Genomic DNA, 18,154 nt, shown 5'->3' on the forward strand with positions numbered 1-18,154 from the left:
CAGCGCGTATGTCTCCTAGGCCCATCCCATAAGAGCAGGACATTTACCTCACATGAGAAGAAGACTTAATGCAGAGGCAAAGCAAGATACTCGGTGTCAAAGCCATGTCTGGATGATCATTAAAGACAGATCAAAATTACCCAGTACAGGAGGAAAATCTATCATTTGAAGAAGATTATGGTCTCTGATTATTAGTTTCAAAATTAGTTTTTTTCTTTGGATTTCCTCTGAACTTAAACTTAGTTTGGAATGCCTTTGGTTTTGAATAGTTCTGAAATTGTATTACTTCTCCTAAGTAAGTTGATAGTCTGTTCTATTTACGTGAAATTCAAATAATATTGTGAAGGATCTGCCATCACTCAGCCAGGCTGAGAGCCTTCCTGTACTTAAAGGCAACCTATAGGAAAGCTGGGGAGGGGGTCTTTATCAGGGCCTGGAGTGACAGGACATGGAGTAATAGCTTTACACTGAAAAGTTAGATTTCTAATATATGTTAGGAAGAAATTCTTTACTGATAGTACTTCACATCCAGCCACTCCAGCCCCTGGCATGTTCCCTGCAGCCCCTCCAAGCCTGGCACAGGCCCTACAGCTGGCCCCGGGGACGACCCCGTTGCTGTCTCAGGCACCAATACACACAAGGGGAAGGAATGCATGCAGAAGTCATCTCATTTCGGAAGGGCAGAAAGTCCTCCCAAGAAGGGGAAGGAGCAAGAGGAAGGCGAGGCAGCCTACCCCAAGGTAGGGCCATCCCAGGGCACAGGAGGCTGTTGGAAAGGAGATTAGATAGAAAAGCAGCAGGAAGCAGGTGATCCCCATCCCTGGGCGAGCTGCGAGCCATGGGACAAGATTGCAGCTGTCCTCCAGGCGAGCACATTGTCAGCTGGCTGCTGCACTGCTGGGATAGCAGCTGTGGGAGCCTGGCAGCAGAGGGCAGGGAAGCCAAGCAGCTGGGATCCTTCTCTGGGGAAGGGGGCACTGAGAAAGCGCTTGCAAACGGGGCACAAGCCCTCAGCCTCTGGAGGCGGCGCCTGTCAGGCGTGAAGGAAAGGGATCCCTTCTGGGAAGATGCTGTGGGCTTGCTGAGGCTCGAAGAACAGACGGTGCTGGCTGCTACCAGCGTGCTGCAGCAGCGGCAAGACAGAGCCGTGGTGGTTTTCCTCAGCCGGCCAGCTGAGCTCCAGCACAAGCGCTCTCTCCCTGCCCCTCCTCCAACGCCAAGGGGAGAAAAGAGGCTGGCAAGGGCTCAAGGGCTGCCAGAAGGACAGGGAGATCACTCCACAAGGAGCGTCACGGGCAAAGCAGGCTCAGCACAGCCTGTTCCAGTCCAGCCTGGGGCCTGCTCCTGAGGGGGCTCTCCACAGGCCGCGGCCTCCTCCAGGCCACAGCCACCTGCTCCACCGGGGGCTCCTCCACCCGCAGGGGGGCTGCAGCGTGAAGATCTGCTCCACGGGGGACCCATGGGCTGCAGGGGGACAGCCTGCTCCACCAGGGGCCTCTCCCTGCACAGGCCGCAGGGGAACTGCTGCTGGGAGCCTGGAGCACCTCCTGCCTCCTGCTGCACGGACCTTGGGGGCTGCACAGAGCTTTCTCACTCCTCCCTGAGCCAGACGCTGCTGGGCAGCAGCTTTTGTTCCCTTTCTTAGATGGGCTCTCCCCCAGGCGCAAACATCATCCTTTTGCTCTGCGTTCTGGGCAGCAGCGGGTGGGTCCCTCCTGGAAGGAGCCTCCTGGCAGCGGCCCTGAGCTCCCATGGGGCAGCTGCTGCATTCTCCTCACAGAGGACACCCCTGCAGCCCCCCGCTCCCACAGCCTGGCCACGCAAACCCAAGCCAAGACGAGCGAGCCTCCCTGATTGCCAGGCAGCAGCTGGCTCAGCCTGGGACCCCAGGCCAGTGCCCACAAGACTCTCCTGGGCCTTGAAAAGCAAGTCTTGTGGGGACGGAGCACCCACAAAGAACGGACTCACACAACAGGACTCCTTGCCAACACCGCCTCACAGACACCTGGGCCTTGAGCGGGTAGCTCACCTTGAGCGAGCTCGTTTCCTTCCCAGTAGCTGAAATGTGCCCTTTCGGGGGCATTTGGGGACTACAGCGTGCTGCTGAGAGGGATGTTGGAGCTCCTGCAGGGCAGTGCTTCCACTAAGGTAAGGCCTTTTCTGCATCTTCTACTGCCCTGCAAGCAAGGATGCTTGGGGCACACAAGACCTTGGGGGCTGCACAGAGCTTTCTCACTCCTCCCTGAGCCAGACGCTGCTGGGCAGCAGCTTTTGTTCCCTTTCTTAGATGCAAGATCTTCTTAAATTCAGTCCAGCCTAGTAGGAAAAGTAAATGTGGACAGCTGTATCTTGGCAAAGATAGTAGGGATCAAGGAGGTTCAGCAGTCAAGATGGAAGGTGATGCCATGAGGCTTACAGGCTAGTAATGTTCTAGTGAAACCCAGCCTTCCTAAAGAAACCTGCCTGACTACTTGATGTGAATAACAGACTCTGTTCAGCTCTTTCCTAACATAGAAACGGTGCTGACTGCTTCTTCAGAGTAACAGAAGTTCGTGATACTACTGAAATAGTTGCGGTTCAGATGTAGATCTGATTTCTCCTAAGCACACTGAATTCACAACTGTTGATCCTCCAGAGGAGGCTTTGCAATTGAACACCTGGAGAATAGGTAAATTTCCCGCTGTTGTTCTCCTCTCCTCTTGTTTTGTTTTGTTTTGTTTTGTTCCTAGTAGCATAGGCTTAAGACTCTGAAGAAACAGGCTGCTTTTTTTCATTTCCAGCACTGGCTGTTCCTCCTGAGCCCCGCCTTCTATTTTTGCAGTCATAGGATATGTGAATGTAAATTCGTGGAGAGAAGTAGAAAACTCTTTCAACTGGTGTTTTTTCGGCTATGTGGGGAGAACAAATCGAGTGGCTTTGAATATTCAGGCTCTTATTCAGAGCAGCATGTGGAGGGAGACAGATGCGTTTGCTTTTTTAGTGCAATGGCTTCAGAAGCAAGAGGGGAAAAAGCACTTTCTCTGGGAGCTGAAGAAGGTGTCCTAATCACAGGAGAGGTTTCTAAATGGCATATCTTTGCGAGGGTTCCTGTAGTCCGGAGGTTTTTGTTTGTTTGTTTGACGTTGGAAGGTTTTACTCTTAATATTCACGTTCTTCAGCAGAAGTGAGAAATGTGATTTTATTTTGTGCAGTGTCGTGGACCCTCCGAACTCTCCTGGGAACGATGAATACCTCGCATAGTACCAATGTGATGACGGTGGAGACAAGGAGAAAGCAAGAAGATCAAAAGAACGTGACCTCATTTCAAAAGAAACCGTTTTGTACGGCAAAGAGTCTTGTGAGCCTGGTGAGAAATTGCTGCATACTTCCTCTCTCAAGTCTGACACTGAATGTAGCTCTAAAAACCTTTCCTCCTCAGCTGTTACAGAGAGATGCCAAGATACAGAGGACAAGACTAAAACCACTGAGAAAGAGCATTACCAAAGCAAGAGGGAGTATGCTCCTAGTGAAGAGAAGGAGAGTCAAAAAGCAGGTCCTTCCAGCAAGAGAAGGATAAAGTGGAATACAAAGAATACAAACTTGAGCTCCTGATTGGCTTCATGCTGAACTCTGTGCTGTTCTTGTCCTAATCTTGGTCTCTCCATAGATAATATGGTTTAAATCCAAATAGAATCGTGCGATGAGGAAGATCTCACTGCAACAAATTCAACATCTAAAATCAAAGTTGACATTTTCCATGATTTTCTTCCTGAGCAGAAGTGTGCGGTACTCCTTTTATATTAACGTAGAGATTATTTCAAACAGTCTTGAAGTGCTTGATGACTTAACAGTCTGCAGATTTATTATCAAATCAAAAAAACCCCAACTTGGTAGACTATTTTTTTCTCAGTTTTGAATGACCACTAGGAAGAAGGTTATTCCGGCATCAAGAAAGTCATGTGGAATGTAACAAAATGCACTGAACCAGTAAGTAAAACTTATATTTTTCTATTAGTTCCATTGTTTCAACTCTTCTGACCCTTCTGGACGGCATAGATAACAGAGGGGAGATCGTGGTAATCGGAGCTACTAACAGACTGGATTCTATAGATCCTGCTTTACGAAGACCAGGACGCTTTGGCAGACACTTCCTCTTCAACTTGCCAGATAAAGAGGTGAGAACTTAAATTCAACGTTAGTGCTACCATGGCAAAGTCCAACTTTATAGGAAAAAAAAAAAATGACAACTTGAACAAAAGAGTAATACGTGGAGACACTGCGTTGTTCCATGGAGGACAAATCTGGTACTGGATATATATGGTCAGGATGATACCACCAAGTAGTTAGTTCTATAATCAAACCTTTCATTCCCAAAGTTGTACCTGTTTGCTTAATTATTTAGTCCACTTGGGTGTTTTCATCATGAAGTTGTGTTTTTGGTCTCAATCCTTCGCTTATGAATGAATAGGGGACGTGTTTGCATTTGATTGTGCCCCTGCTCAGTGGTAGTAGTTTGAGTCATAATTCTTTTCTTCTTTATAGTAATTGTAGCAATTGGAAGCATTGTGCCAGAAGTGCTTTCTGTGAATTTACTGACTGGAAAGCAAATGTGATGAAGTAATGAGACTGTCCCAATGAAAGCTTGCTAAGTTTTAGAGAAGTTTTTTGGACAGCAAAGAAATGTTTCTGGATAAATTTTTCATTACAGTATTTTCCTCTGGGTCCTTAGGTCTCGTAGTTTGGAAACTTGTTATTGAAGCTATAAATGCCTTTTCTTTCACTGTAGGTTCCTAGAAAAAGTTCAGTATAACAAATAAGAACTATTCAATTTCCTGGTTGACAATGCAGAGTGTATATTAAATAACTGTAAAATACTTGAAAGTTGAGCAAGTAAGAAAAGCGTATTAATAGATGAGGGGTTTTGAGGGAGGACTGTTTTGTTTTTTGTTTACTTGTTTGCCTTTTGGTTTGTTTGTTTCTTGTTGGTATTTTTAAGGAAAACTTGGGACAAGCTAAAATGCAGTGATTTTGCTTCCAGGCTAGAAAAGAAATTGTCAAGATTCATACTCGTGACTGGACCCCTCAGCCACCGGATTTGTTGCTTGATGAACTAGCTGAGAAATGCATTGGTAAGACTGAAACCAAAACAGATTCTTGCTTGTGACCAAGTTGTAAAGAACCTTAGCTTGTACCAGGCAGTACCCATGCTCTTGTGCCTTGTTGCACAACTAGTCAACGAGGCAGCTGGCACGCCTTCATAGCAATCAGAGTGAGATGCTTTCATCTATTTACTCTTTGTTGTCGTTCCTCTTGTTGTCTAAGAACATTAAATGGTTCTGGGGCATCTTCCTCAAGAGTATAGTTTTTGATGAGGAGTCTGCTTCAGCTGCGTAAGTGCAGGATATCAGGCAGTGAGCAACATGAAACATCCCTGCAGAGCGGTAGCACTTTGAATTCCCTGTTAAGCTGTTTGGTTTTGGCCTTACAAATTCTTTAAATGTTGCATGTTGTAAACCTGGGCCTTGACTGATGTAACGTTTGATTTTTGTTTGTTAGGATACTGTGGTGCAGATATCAAATCCCTCTGTACTGAAGCTGCGCTGTGCTCTCTACGCCGATGCTATCCTCAGATTTATGCAAGTAGGGAGAAGTTGCTACTAGACGTTAATTCTATTAAAATAAAAGCGAAGGACTTTTTCATGGCTATGAAGAAGGTTGTTCCAGCTTCAAACCGGATCAAGGCTTCACCCGTACAAGCACTATCACCCATTTTCAAGCCACTTTTTCAAAGATCAGTAGAGAATATTTTACAAGTTGTGCAGAAGATCTTCCCGCATGCACAGCTTGCACTAAAGGAGGACCGACAGCAAGGTATAACCACAGCATCCACTTCTTTATAATTCTGCTAAAGCAAAAACTTGTGGTTTGTGCAATCAACTTATAGCTTTCAGACATAATGGTGGTAGAATTTTATTATTTGCATGTGCATGTCTTTTTTTTTGGGCAAGTCTGGAATACAACACATAGGTTTTATTGTGGATTCGAAACTGAAATGCCAAATGGAAGCTCTGAATGACTCAATACACAGTAAAGGACGATGCGTTCTCTACTGAAGCATCCTGCTTCTGAGGGCAGCTAAGATAATTAGCATTTGTAGAGGTTGACTTGAGGTTTGAAGTATAAGGCACCTATTTTTCTTTTAAAAATCAAAACTCAGATCTTTGGAGGGGAAGCATTTCTAGGTCAATGTTTCTAATTCCTTTCTGAAGAATGTCAGGACCAGGATACAAGTATAACTGGTCTAAGCTAAATATTGTTTTAGCTATCATCATTTTTAACCAGTCTCCTAATTTAAATGTTTGTGGATCGTACTATACACGTGAGATCAATTAGCATTGATATTTACTAGATGAATGGAATTCTGTGGCCATCACATCCTTTATCCCCATGCTTTCATTGTGGGAACCTCCTCCAGAAAGAAATGGTCTTGTTTGTTTTGTTTTTTTTTTTTTAGCTATTTAGCAACTGCAGAAATTGTTCGTAATCTCCTTTATTCTAAGGGGGAGAAAAAAATCACCAAGAGTAGCGTACCTTACACGTACACATCAGTGGGACTTAGTAGAGCTTTGTAGGGCCTTGTGCCATCTCCTTAGATCTGTGGTGGGCTGAACTGTAGGAAGTAGATTTCAGTGTGTGCTCTCAAATGAAGAAAGGGTTTTGGCACTGATTTAGAAGCTGTATTAATGGAAGAGAAAGAGACAAAGGCTATTCAGGAAAGTTAACAAACCTCTTTTGCCTTTCAGAGCATTTCAATCCGATTTTACAAGATGATATGTTTGACAGTGATGACGATGCATCCTTGGTTTCTGGAGATGAATTAAAAGATGGAATGCCTAACGGACCAGAGAAAAAATGCCTCTGTTTCAGCAGGTAAAGAAAGATAGATCCCTGTTACGTTTAAATTCTCAGGTCTGCTGAGTCTTTGTGAACAGTTCCAGCTGTTAAAAGTGCGAGGGGTGGTAGACGAAGGGGCAACATCAAGTTTGTGTGTTGAAGGGGTGCTTGGTATTCACAAGAAGAAAGGGTGGAGGGACTAAAGTTGTAACGAAGTTGCTCTGAATGACCAAATTGAAAAGCCCAGGCTTCTCTTCGTAAGCCAAAGTGATCCGTAGACTACCAGAACACGTTGACTTAATCCATGGCATTCTTTGAAAGACTCAAGACCACATAAATGTGCTGTCTGTCCTTTTAGCTAAAAATACCCCAACTTTGTGGGTTTGTGTTGCCACCTTTTGCCCTTCTGTTTTCCAGGATTGTTAAACCAGTAGTGAATTATGTAGCAGAAAGAAAACTGAGAAATGGCTTGTTAAAACACCTTGAGAAAAAATTGAATGGTGTCTTTATTTGTTAAGCCACCAAGTTGTGTTAATCTTGTGATATTTTAGTGTGGAAGTCATGCAAGCCCACAGTTGGAAAGTTAGATCATGTTGTCACAGCTGGATCAGTTATTTTTCTCCGTTTCTATTGCTGTGCTGTCCAGAAGATTTTCTGTGCTTTAGAGCAAGGCTAAGTCTCTAGCATCTTTGATTTAAGCCAGCAGAGGTACAGCCTGATTGTAGTGGGGAAACAAATGCTCCTCACCAATTTATTTTTAAATAAAAATAAATTTATAATAAAGTAAATAATAAATATATAATAAATAATAAATTTATAATAAAGTAAAGCAAGATTGCAGGGATATTAATTTGCAGTCTTGGTTTAGTAAAGAATAGGAAACACAAGGGAAGAAGGTGAAACAATTGGAATGAGTGAATAACTTAACTGGAAATCTTTCATGTATTTAATGTACCGCTGCCATTTGGATTATTTGGGGAGGGAAAAGAAAGTCTATAGGAAAATTACTTGGAACATCTGTGTGTCTATTCAGCACCTCATTTATAAGCTTGTTTTCTTAACTCTTGTTCTAGGAGTGCTTTCTGCGAACCAACATCATGCCAGCCCCGTCTGCTAATAGTAGGAAAAGAAGGGTACGGCCAGGTTTCTTACGTGGCACCCGTGGTGTTGCACGTTTTGGAGAAGTTTCCCGTTCACACCCTGGACCTTTCTGTTCTGCTTACAAACGTTGCACCGCCAGAAGAAATCTGCGGACAGGTACCTTTTTTTCTTTTTCTTCTCATCGGATTCACTGACTGTATGTAAAGGATCAATCGAGTTGCAAGTAAGGTGAGCAAAATTCATTGGTAATGGAGGTGGCCTTGTTTTAATGTGCTGGGATGTTTGCTTCTGTCTGAAAATCCCCTTTTCTTTTAGACAGCACCACGAACAATCTGGATGTTGTACATGTCCACATTTTCCATACCCAATTTTACAGTGAGGCTGTTGCTAGCAGCTCAGGAAGCTGGGCGGTGTTGCTAACGAACATCTCTTTGTGGAAAGAAATGCTGCTCATGTCACTGGGATCCAGAAAGTAGTTCTCATTGCCTCCTAAGACTGTGTGCTCCCAGTAGATGGCTCTGTATCAGACTGCATGTCGGCTACTTTTTGTAGGCTTCTTCTAAATTATATTAGTAAGGCAACCAAGGTTTGGGGCTTCTGTTTATTTTGTTTTCGCACGGACATACACAACTTGTGCTGTTGCAGTATGTGCACTAAAAGCATTAACATTCAGAAAACACTTCATTTGCACGGTGATGTGGTTTTAACTAGAAAAAATGAACAGATTTGGTGTTTTTACTTTTAGGCAGGAAATCCATTTTCTTGTTTGGCATCACTACCTTAAAATATTTTTACCTTTAGTGGAAACGTTTGAGAGCCATACAAGTAAGGACAGACATGTTACACGACTGAATACTGATGTGTCCCTTAAGAGGGACATTTCCTTTCTTTGTTATGCGATGATTGTGGCTGTGGCCATATAGCTACGGTGTCTAGCCACTGCCTGAATATATCCTTCCCATCTTCTGACTAGAGTTCTCCGAATACTGACAATCTGAAAGGGTGCACAGAGAAATTCCTTATGTGAAAGGATGCTTGCGACTCTGTTCACGCAGTTTCATTTCACGGGGCAGTCAGATGGCTATGTAGCTATGTATTAAGAGGTTCTTGTACGTGTCTTAGTTTTCTTACGCAAGCTTTCCTTTTCACTAGCTGATCCGAAATGCTCAGAAGACAGCACCAAGCACAATTTATGTCCCAGATATCCATTTATGGTGGGACAACGCTGGACCTGCCTTGAAACTTACTTTTCTAACTCTACTACTTAACATTCCAGCATTTTTGCCAGTTTTGCTGCTTGCTCCGTCTGATGTACGTCACTCAGATCTCCCAGAAGAGGTATTTGTCAATACTTTCCTTACTATTTCTTCGGTGTCTTGTAATTTATGAATGCTTTCAGCATCAAAATGCTGTGCTTTCTTAAATGCATGCTGTTATTACTCAGGCACCCTAACAAATCACTTAAAATTTGCTTAGAGAAAAAGAATACTGTGAAAGCGTCTGCTTAAGGGTTTTTCTGAGTCAAGCAAGTGACTTTCACCCCCTTCTCACACATGCAAAGAATAAATTAATACAATAATTCTGGTGGCTACAAAGTGGTTCAGTCAAGAATATGCAGTGCTTGAAATGACAAGAGGATGTTTTTACTGAAGAGATTTCTTCTGACAGTCTGCCATTCCATGCTATGTTGGGTAAACTGCTAATAATGCAATTTAGTAGAGAATTGAAACACTTTGATTAAAAAAAAAATAAGTAAATCAGTTTCTTTCTTCATAGAGGCCAAAGCTTTCCAAGCTGGAAAGCTGAGTTCCAATTTCTGCTAAAGTAACTTTGGAATTGAATTCTAGTTGTATTCCTAAATAAACTGTAGTAAAAGTACGTGCAGAACTTCATTGACTTCTGAGAGTTTACATTAAGGGAAGGTGCCCAAAACAGGACCACGCTGTTGTCATTCTGATGATTTGGTCTCAGTCATCGGGGGAAGAGAACGGGTCTTACCTAGACGTGTTTATTATCAACTGCTTTGAAAGTGCTTGAGTTCCCACAGAAGTTTTTGTACAGGCTGTAAATTCCTTCTAAAATAAGTAGTGAAATTCCTCACCTACCTTTTAATACTAGAACTTGAAAATGGAGGAAGACGTAGAGGTACTAGCTACTTCAGACACCTTTTGGGAGAGAAATAAAAACTCAGCAAAAAGCCCTCACTTGTCTGCTGAAGCCTGTCTCTTCCCTCGATAGCCATAAAGGTTCTAAGTAAAGGCTGCAGCAAGGCAAGTAAATACAAAGGAGGCGCTGTTGGATGTGGTGAAAGCCATTACTTTACCAGGGTAGCGTACAATCCCTTCAGCGAGCTTTAATTCTACAGGTGATTCTTAAAGGTGATATTTGAATTTGCCGTGCCAGCCTGTGAAAATGTAGCGTTTTAAGGCCAGGATGATAACTTTTTTCAGTTTGTGTTCTTCAGGTTATTCTTAATTTGAAAAGGTACTCGTCTTTTTGGAATCGAAGATGAGTTTTTTGTGGCCTTAAATCTGAAATGTCTCTCCTCCTTCTGCTTTAGATGCAAAAATTATTTAATACGGAATTTGGAGAAGTGTGCAATATTGAGTTGCCTGGTAGGGCAGAGAGAGCAGCCTTTTTTTTGAGGACCTAATTCTAAATGAAGTGGCTAAGCCTCCTGTAAAGAAAAGAGGTGAGGAGGATATGAGAAGTACATCTAAAACTTTCCTATCGAAGTTACTAGCTCTTTGGGCTTTGCTTTGGTGGTCATTTTCTGTCAGTAATTTGTCATATGCTTGTATTTGAGTACTGTAAATTGGCTAATTTTTCCTGATGAATTGAAGTTGATTGGACATTGGAAGTTGTGCCTGTAGCACCACCAGCTGAGCCTCAGAAGCCACAAGAGGAAGAAGTAGGGATGCTGGAGGAGGAAGAGGAGGATACCTTGCGTGACCTTTGAATTTTCTTGAGGGACGTTACTCACAGACTTGCCACTGACAGACGTTTCAGGGAATTTGCAAAGCCCATTGACCCACAGAAGGTAAAGTAGTGCTGATCCGTGTGTGTCTGTAACTTGTCAGTGTTCGTATTTCTCAGCGTTTTGGGGAAGGTTCAACTTTGTTTTTAGGGCTGCACTGTTAGGATTTTGCAAGAAGCAGAGGCAGTGCTTTTACTTCTGCTGACTCTCAAATGTGTCTTATGGGATTATTCGCTGAAAGCCCTGGTTTCATTCTAAAAAGCCAGTCCAAATGCCAACACAGTTTGCTCGTGAAAAGGCTTTGATATGTAGGCGTGTCACAGCACTGAGAAGCACAGAGATCTTTCCTTATAATTACAAACAGTATTTACAGGAGTACTTGAGTGAAGTCTGAAGCCCTTTCTTGGACTGTCAGTTCCTGTGGGAACAGGAATAGGAGCAGCAGTTTGTAAAACTAAGTTTTGAGATCCTGTTCTCTGTTTCATCTGGAACTCCTCAATAGGAATCAACCATAAGTGCAGTGTGTTTTCTTTTTCCTCCAATTGGCTGCTTAGATGCCTTTTTCTCCTTAATTTATGAGATAAGCCTAAACTAGGGGCGTATATTTCAAAGACAGATGTAACTTGAATATACCTGGGGATCAGCAAAGTCGTCTTCATGTGGGCCTCCACTGGCTTTTCTTCCCCTTTTCTCCTAGGTTCTTGAGCTGTGAAAAATCTAGACAGATACATATGTCCTCATCTGAACTGGTCATTAGGCTCCTCTTCTGCTCTGAGGGAAGAAATGAGCACCTCAGGGCCCAGTTATCTCATTCTAAAGTAGATGCCTGCAATAGGTACTTCACAGGTGCAATTCATGCACCTTTTCCTCAATGTCGACAACAAAGAGAATGCCGGATGGCTTGCTCAGCTTTCACTGTTGTGATTTTCTGAAGCAAAGTGAAATGAATCTCCCACCCTCAGTGTTTCTTCTCTACCATGCATGTGCTTCTGACCTCCCTACTTCTTGTTGTCCTCTCATGGCCGCTCTAATGAAAAATGAAAAAGCCCTTCCATTTTTGAGAAGCAAACTGGTTAATTTCAGCATCTTCTGATGCATCGCAAATGTTCAGAGTTTTTAGGAAGTCGTTTATTTAAAGTCTTCAGAATAATTTTGGTAGACAGTGTGCAAGGTTAAGAAAACCTCTGAATGCTTGTATTTGATCTGCAGGTACCTGACTATGCCACAAGGATTAAAGAGCCGATGGATCTTTCAACAGTTCTGACTCAAATTGACTCGCGCCAGTACCTCGCTGCAGGAGACTAGCTGAAGGACATCGATCTAATCTGTAACAATGCCTTCGAGTACTACCCGGATCAAAGATCTACAGGTGAGGATGTGCTTTTTAGCCCTAGTTTAAAAAATCTGTCGAACGTATAGATGGATAAATGCTGTGTGCGCACAATAGACTTCGGATGGATTAGATGATTTTGGACATCCACAGAGAACATCTCTTACCAAATTGTAAATATTTTATCATTTTGCTACTTGGGCATGGAATTGTGATATAAGTGTTCCCAAGGAACTTGTGCTTTTGTTTTAATTAACTTCGATGTTGTTATGCTGAAAATATTCACTGAGAGAACCTTTCGGAACCAACCTATGAAGAAAGCAATTTTCTTCTGTGATCAAAACAGTTTCATTGGTTGGTAGACAACATTCAGGTAAAGTCTGTAAAATTTCAGATCGTCACAGCGCCTATGTTTTGGAAGGCACTGCATATTCAATGGTGAGGAACGAAATGGATACAGAGTTTAGACGACTTTGTGAACAAATTAAAGAATCTCGTGAGAAAAGAGGTACGTGCTTTAACGCTAAGGATTTGAAGACTTGTCTCTGCATTTGTAACTGAAAATGCACGACGAAGATCTTTGGTATCTATTCTTTCTTGCAAGGTCGCACCTCTGCAGCGTGTGCTCCATGCGACAACTCCAAGTCACCACAGCAGAACCCTGCTACTGAAGACGAGAAACCAGATGAGGAGATGCCAGCGGCACCTGTAGATGCCAGTACACCCATTTCTAATGGCAAGTTGCATTTTATTCAGCTGCTCTTGTCGTTCATACCTTCTCTGTTCTTGAGGCGCAACAGGTGTCTCTGATGCCTGGCTCTTTATGGCAGAGGTATTTTGTTTTCAAATTGACTTCCAAATGGGAGAGAGAAATCCAGAGGTCATTCATTCAATATAGTGATGAATTAAAGTTCAAAGAAAGTTGGTTCATTTGATGTACTCTTACTGGAACTTCATTTTGTAAACAGAACGACCCCTCACTCAAGGATATCACAGCTTCCCTCCCGTACTAAAAATGATAGTACTCACCCTTGTAGGAGCAGCAATGTGAAGAAGGTCAAGGGCAGTAAGAAGGGTTCGAAGCTTTGATATAACAAGCCTTACACTTTTGTTGACAGAGCTCCTAATAAGGATCTTTAGCAAGGTCTGGAGATGGGAGAAAAACTCAAACTAGATTTTAATTCTAGGATGTAGAATGTCAAGCTTGACTGTTCCTCTGAACAGTCAATTGAATTTAATTTTTTTTAATTTAAATTAATTAGTTTAGTTTTTTTAATTTAAATTCAATTGAATTTAAAGTTTTGAATTTAAATTCCAATTGAATTTATTGAAAAAAATTCCAAATGAATTTAAAGGTTTTTTTGTTGTTGTTGTTTTTCACGAAACACTAATTTTATGTGAAAGGTTTTGCTGCAATATCTTTTTGCCAAGGATATTAAGCTTAAGTTATCCACAAGAAAACGGTGGGGAAAGGGAAGCTTTAGTTTTGAAAGCTTTTTTTTTTTTTCTCTCCAGGTTTTTCTTGAGCACAGCAGCGTTTCAGTGTCTGCCTGCCATTAGTTGCCCCACTACCAAGTCAGGAGGGTCAATTAAACTTGCGTGAGGCAGAATTTCTTTATCTGAATCTACGTGGTTCACATAAATATATTCTTGTTTCCTTCTTTCCCTAGGATTATTCTTCTCCCAGTATTGAATGTTTCAACGGACACCGTTTAAGATCAATGAGCAAAAGCATCCTGCGGTGTTCAGTCTCCAGCTTTGAAGAAAGTATGGCGATACTGAGGGGAAATGTCAAGAGAAGATGCTTTTCAAGGTACTGTATTTCTATATGTTCAATCTCTGTTCGATTTGTAGATTGAAAAGCAAGAGAGAAAGCATGTGCAGTGAGTTGTGGCCTGATAAACCTCCGGCTAAAATCAGCAGAGGCCTATGAGCATGCTGATGGCGTACCAGTACCTTAAAACTAGCATCCCTCTTCTCAGTGAAAGTCTTCCGCTTTTCTAAAAAAACCTGTTTTTTTCCCCAACTCCTTTGAGGTGTTGTTGTGGTTTAACCCGGCCGGCAGCTAAACACCACACAGCCCTTCTGCAACCCTCCCACCTCCCTCTCTGGGATGGGGGAGAGAAACGGGACAGTGAAGCCCGCGAGTTGAGATAAAGACAGTTTATTAAGACAGGAAAATAATAATGATAATGATGATGATGATGATAGTACTGCTACTAGTAATGTGTACAAAACAAGTGATGTACAATGCAGTTGCTCACTACCCGCTGACCAGTGCCCAGCGTACCCCCTAGCAGCCCGGCTGCCCCGCCCTATCCATGGTGCAGCGTGTTGCCATAAGGCATAGAATTCTTTGGCCAGTTGGGGTCGGCCATCCTGAGTCTGTCCCCTCGCAGCTGTTGCTGTGCGCCGATTCTGATCGCCAGTAGGACAGTGAGACACCGAAAGGTCCTTGGCTTGTTGTAAGTACTGCTCTGCAGCAATTGAAACATCGGGGTGGTATCAGCACTCTTCGAAACATCCTTTCACACATTCTAAGCCAAAACATAGCAACCTACCCGCTACTAGGAGGAGAACTAACGCTGTCCTAACTGAAACCAGGACATGTATCTTTTCCACTTGGGTGCTATTGCTCATAATTTTGAGAATTCAACATGAGCAAGCTAGGAAATGTGGGTACATACAGAACCACGTGTATATGGCACGCAACAGACTTGGGATGTGGATCCTGCGTGAGGCCTACAGGCTTCTCTTTGTATACCATGGAGCACTGGCTTGTAAACATGGTGAAATTTCCCATCCTTGATGGGTCTAATACAACAAGTCTTTTCTCCCTTCTCTGCCCTGTCCTCTTTCTTAATGTAGGCAGTTGAGAAAGCCAAAATTGGAACGAAAAAAAAGAATATAGCACAGGTAAGTGGCTGTAAGTCCCCGGGATACCTATTTGCGCTGGTTACTGAAGAGGATGGCACTTGGTCACTCCATGGCTTTCATTTGGCCCCAAAGCCTTCTGTAGTCAGCTGAATTCACTCCTCAGTGACTTTTCTGTGAAGAGAGGTAGGTGCAAATAGGAGATTTTATGAATTCCTTGGGGAGGGAGCAGTGTGAATTGCAGCTTGGTAGGCACAAAGCAAACTGTTCTAATTGTGCAAAGTAAATCGATACTTGGTAAGTTCAAACTCAGTTTTATAGCTGGCAAGCACAAAAGTAAACCTTAGCTGTGATCCTAGCAGCACAGCGGTGTAGCTCTTCCCTTCCCCTTGTCCTCTTGGCTCTTTTAATGACAGTGCAAGCAACCAACCTGTGCCAAAGGGTGCTGTATGGCAAACAATGGGCAGGCTTTTTTCTAAAAAGCACGAGTTTGAGTTATGTGGTGTTTGGGTGTTTCTCTTGAAACGATTCTTCCCTCCTTGAGCTGTTAGATCCTAATGCAGGAAATGGAAGTGCTGCATGCATAAACAGAGTAATCAAACATACACCTCTTAGGAAGAGGCTTGCAATGTCCTAGTGTTTGTTTTGAGCACCGTTAGATACAGTTTGACATGAATGGAGTGAAAACACCTTAGAGAAAGGTGTTGATTGTTCTCACTTTTCCAAGACAGAAATAAGTGGAGTAGATTTCCCTCCTGCATGGAACAAAAGTTGCACGTTTGTTTTTGTCTGGCTAGCTTTCAGTCTCTTTAAAAATTTCCCTACAGGTCCCAGTTTTAAGTAGACAGTTTAAACGTGCAGAGCGATAAAGAAGTGGAATGCAGTGGTTGTGACACCAACTTCTGACCTGAAATGTAAAGAAAACTCAATCCACTTCAGGGTGCCTTTTTTGTCTGTCTGTTTCCATTTTACAAGAGCAACGGTGAAATAAGGAGAATCCCATCTTCACTGTTTCAAAAGACTTTGTTTCTGCGTTTCAGTCACCAGAACATTGAGGAGTAGAGCTGGTGCAAAAACTGTGAGACGAGTCCACGGAGAAAACAGGGACTTGGAGCTGCGCCGCAGCTGTAGAGTCGGACACAGTCGGTACTCGACTACTAACTCGTCCATTCTATTTGACAAACTTATGACAAAGTAAGTCATCTTTTCTTCCAGACCTCTTAGAACGATCTTTCTTAGCAAGCCTTTGCACTATGGCATGATGTTGGCCTCGACTTGCTCTTTATTCTGACAGCAAAGAGGTATGGCTGCTCCTGGCATTTCCTTCCTGTTTACAGGGAGACACCGTTACCTGGCTAGATAAACAGTTTTTCTTGAAGGTGCTATTTCAGCATGTAAGAATTGATTTAAAAAACAACAACAACAGCAACAGCAACAAAAGTGCTTCATGGCTTGCTAGTTTTGTAATCTCACATTTCTCCAGGAATACTTGATTTGCTGCATTTCACCATTACACTCGTCAGCGCCGCTGATTCTGGTTTATCACTATTTGCATTGCAAATCTCCTTGTCCAAAGCTTAAACTGATGTATGCACTGCTTGAAAACAAAACCTGAAGTTGCAGAGCAGTAGACTCAAGTCATTATGTTAGCCGCTGTGTAACCATACTGCTTTCCAAGCATAAGATGTCCAGCTTATTTTGTTTCTATGAAGAGTTTAAATGGCTCCCGTTAAGCAAAGATGTCCCCACACTGATACTTACTATTAAGCAAGGATTCCACCTCCTTTGGCTGAGGTCTGCTCCCTTACTCACATTGGAACATTCATCCAAGTAGCCTGCAATTCCACACTCTCGGGGGAAAGTCCATAGAATAGAAAAGGTTCCTCCAGTCTCTTCCTCAGCCTTTTTTTGAAGCATGCAATAAAGCAAAACATTCACAGGCTGCCCTTCCATGCAAAACAAGGCAAATTAGTAAGACAGGAGCCACAAAACTGATTGTCGTTTAAAGTTAAAATGAGATTTGAAATAGATCGAGTTAGCAAGTGTTGTAAGTCTGTAGCTAAGTCTGGTTTTGCCAATGCAGCACAATTCGCTATCATGTAGCCAGAGCTGCTTCTGTAGCTCCAAGAAGCAAAACTGCTTTGACAAAATACTGTGTCATCAAAGCATTCGTTGGCTCAGTAGGCACGGCTCAGGTTCAAGAAGTTTGTGAAAAAATGAGTACTAACAGAAGCAGCAGGGTCCAAAGAAACACTTTATGTCCCCACTGCGAAATGAGGGGCTTTACCTTGAGTGTTAGGCACACTGTCAATAGAAAAGCACTGTAACAGAATCTGCCACGGCAGTTTGCATGTTACTGAAAGACCATCAGAGTGGGACTGCAGCAAGATCATTGCGAAGTTACAAAAAAACCATGTGGGGGTGGGAGTTTAGTTGCGTTCGATAACACAATCTTAGATAAAGATTTTGGTCTTAACGTAAAAGTAAGGATGTCTACTGATTTCTTCAACTCCAACAACTGAAGCCCAAGTCTGAAAAATCGCCTTTAAGAATGCAAAGAAAATATTTAACTCTTCTGTATGTTCATACTTTGCTATCAAGCAAAGGAATGAATGCTGATGCCTTAACTATGTAGGGCTGTAGCTTACAGAGAGACTACACCTTCCTGTTTTTTTCCCTTTAAAAACGTTAAATGCGCGTGAAATTATTTGGGGGTGTTTTCACATGCAAAGCCTAATGCAGTGCATGCAAGCCCTGTCATCTTCTTCGTCTAGTAGTGTCGCGTTAAGGGGTGTAGCCGATTGACCGTCATGGGTCCCGTCGGATTCAGGGTGCTGAACTATCACGGTCACGGATTCACCAACAACGCAGTACGGCCTCGCTCTAGTCGCATTCAAGGAGAACTCTCACAGCTAGGAAGAATGCAATTAAGTGCAATTTCTTACGGCGACAGGTACACAGGTTCTTTGGATTGTCAGTGATAAATTCACTGTCTGCAA

The 18,154-nt window shown here is 42.9% G+C and overlaps 2 long non-coding RNA genes across 2 annotated transcripts in view; both read left to right on the plus strand.

Annotated features, from left to right (window-relative positions):
• Positions 1–2,252: 2,252 nt before the first annotated feature.
• The window catches only part of LOC311428861, a 43,283-nt gene continuing 27,381 nt past the window's right edge, over positions 2,253–18,154 (plus strand). Inside the window, exons 1-2 of the long non-coding RNA XR_014687929.1 lie at positions 2,253–2,668; positions 3,192–3,346. This is a non-coding gene — a long non-coding RNA (uncharacterized lncRNA). The remainder of the gene's footprint in view (positions 2,669–3,191; positions 3,347–18,154) is intronic.
• On the plus strand, positions 13,957–15,187 carry LOC311428869. Its single transcript, XR_014687932.1, has 2 exons — positions 13,957–14,094; positions 15,150–15,187. It is a non-coding gene; the product is annotated as an uncharacterized lncRNA (long non-coding RNA).

Source organism: Aythya ferina (genome assembly GCF_964211825.1).
Source record: "Aythya ferina genome assembly, contig: HAP1_SCAFFOLD_167, whole genome shotgun sequence".
NCBI lineage: Eukaryota > Metazoa > Chordata > Aves > Anseriformes > Anatidae > Aythya > Aythya ferina.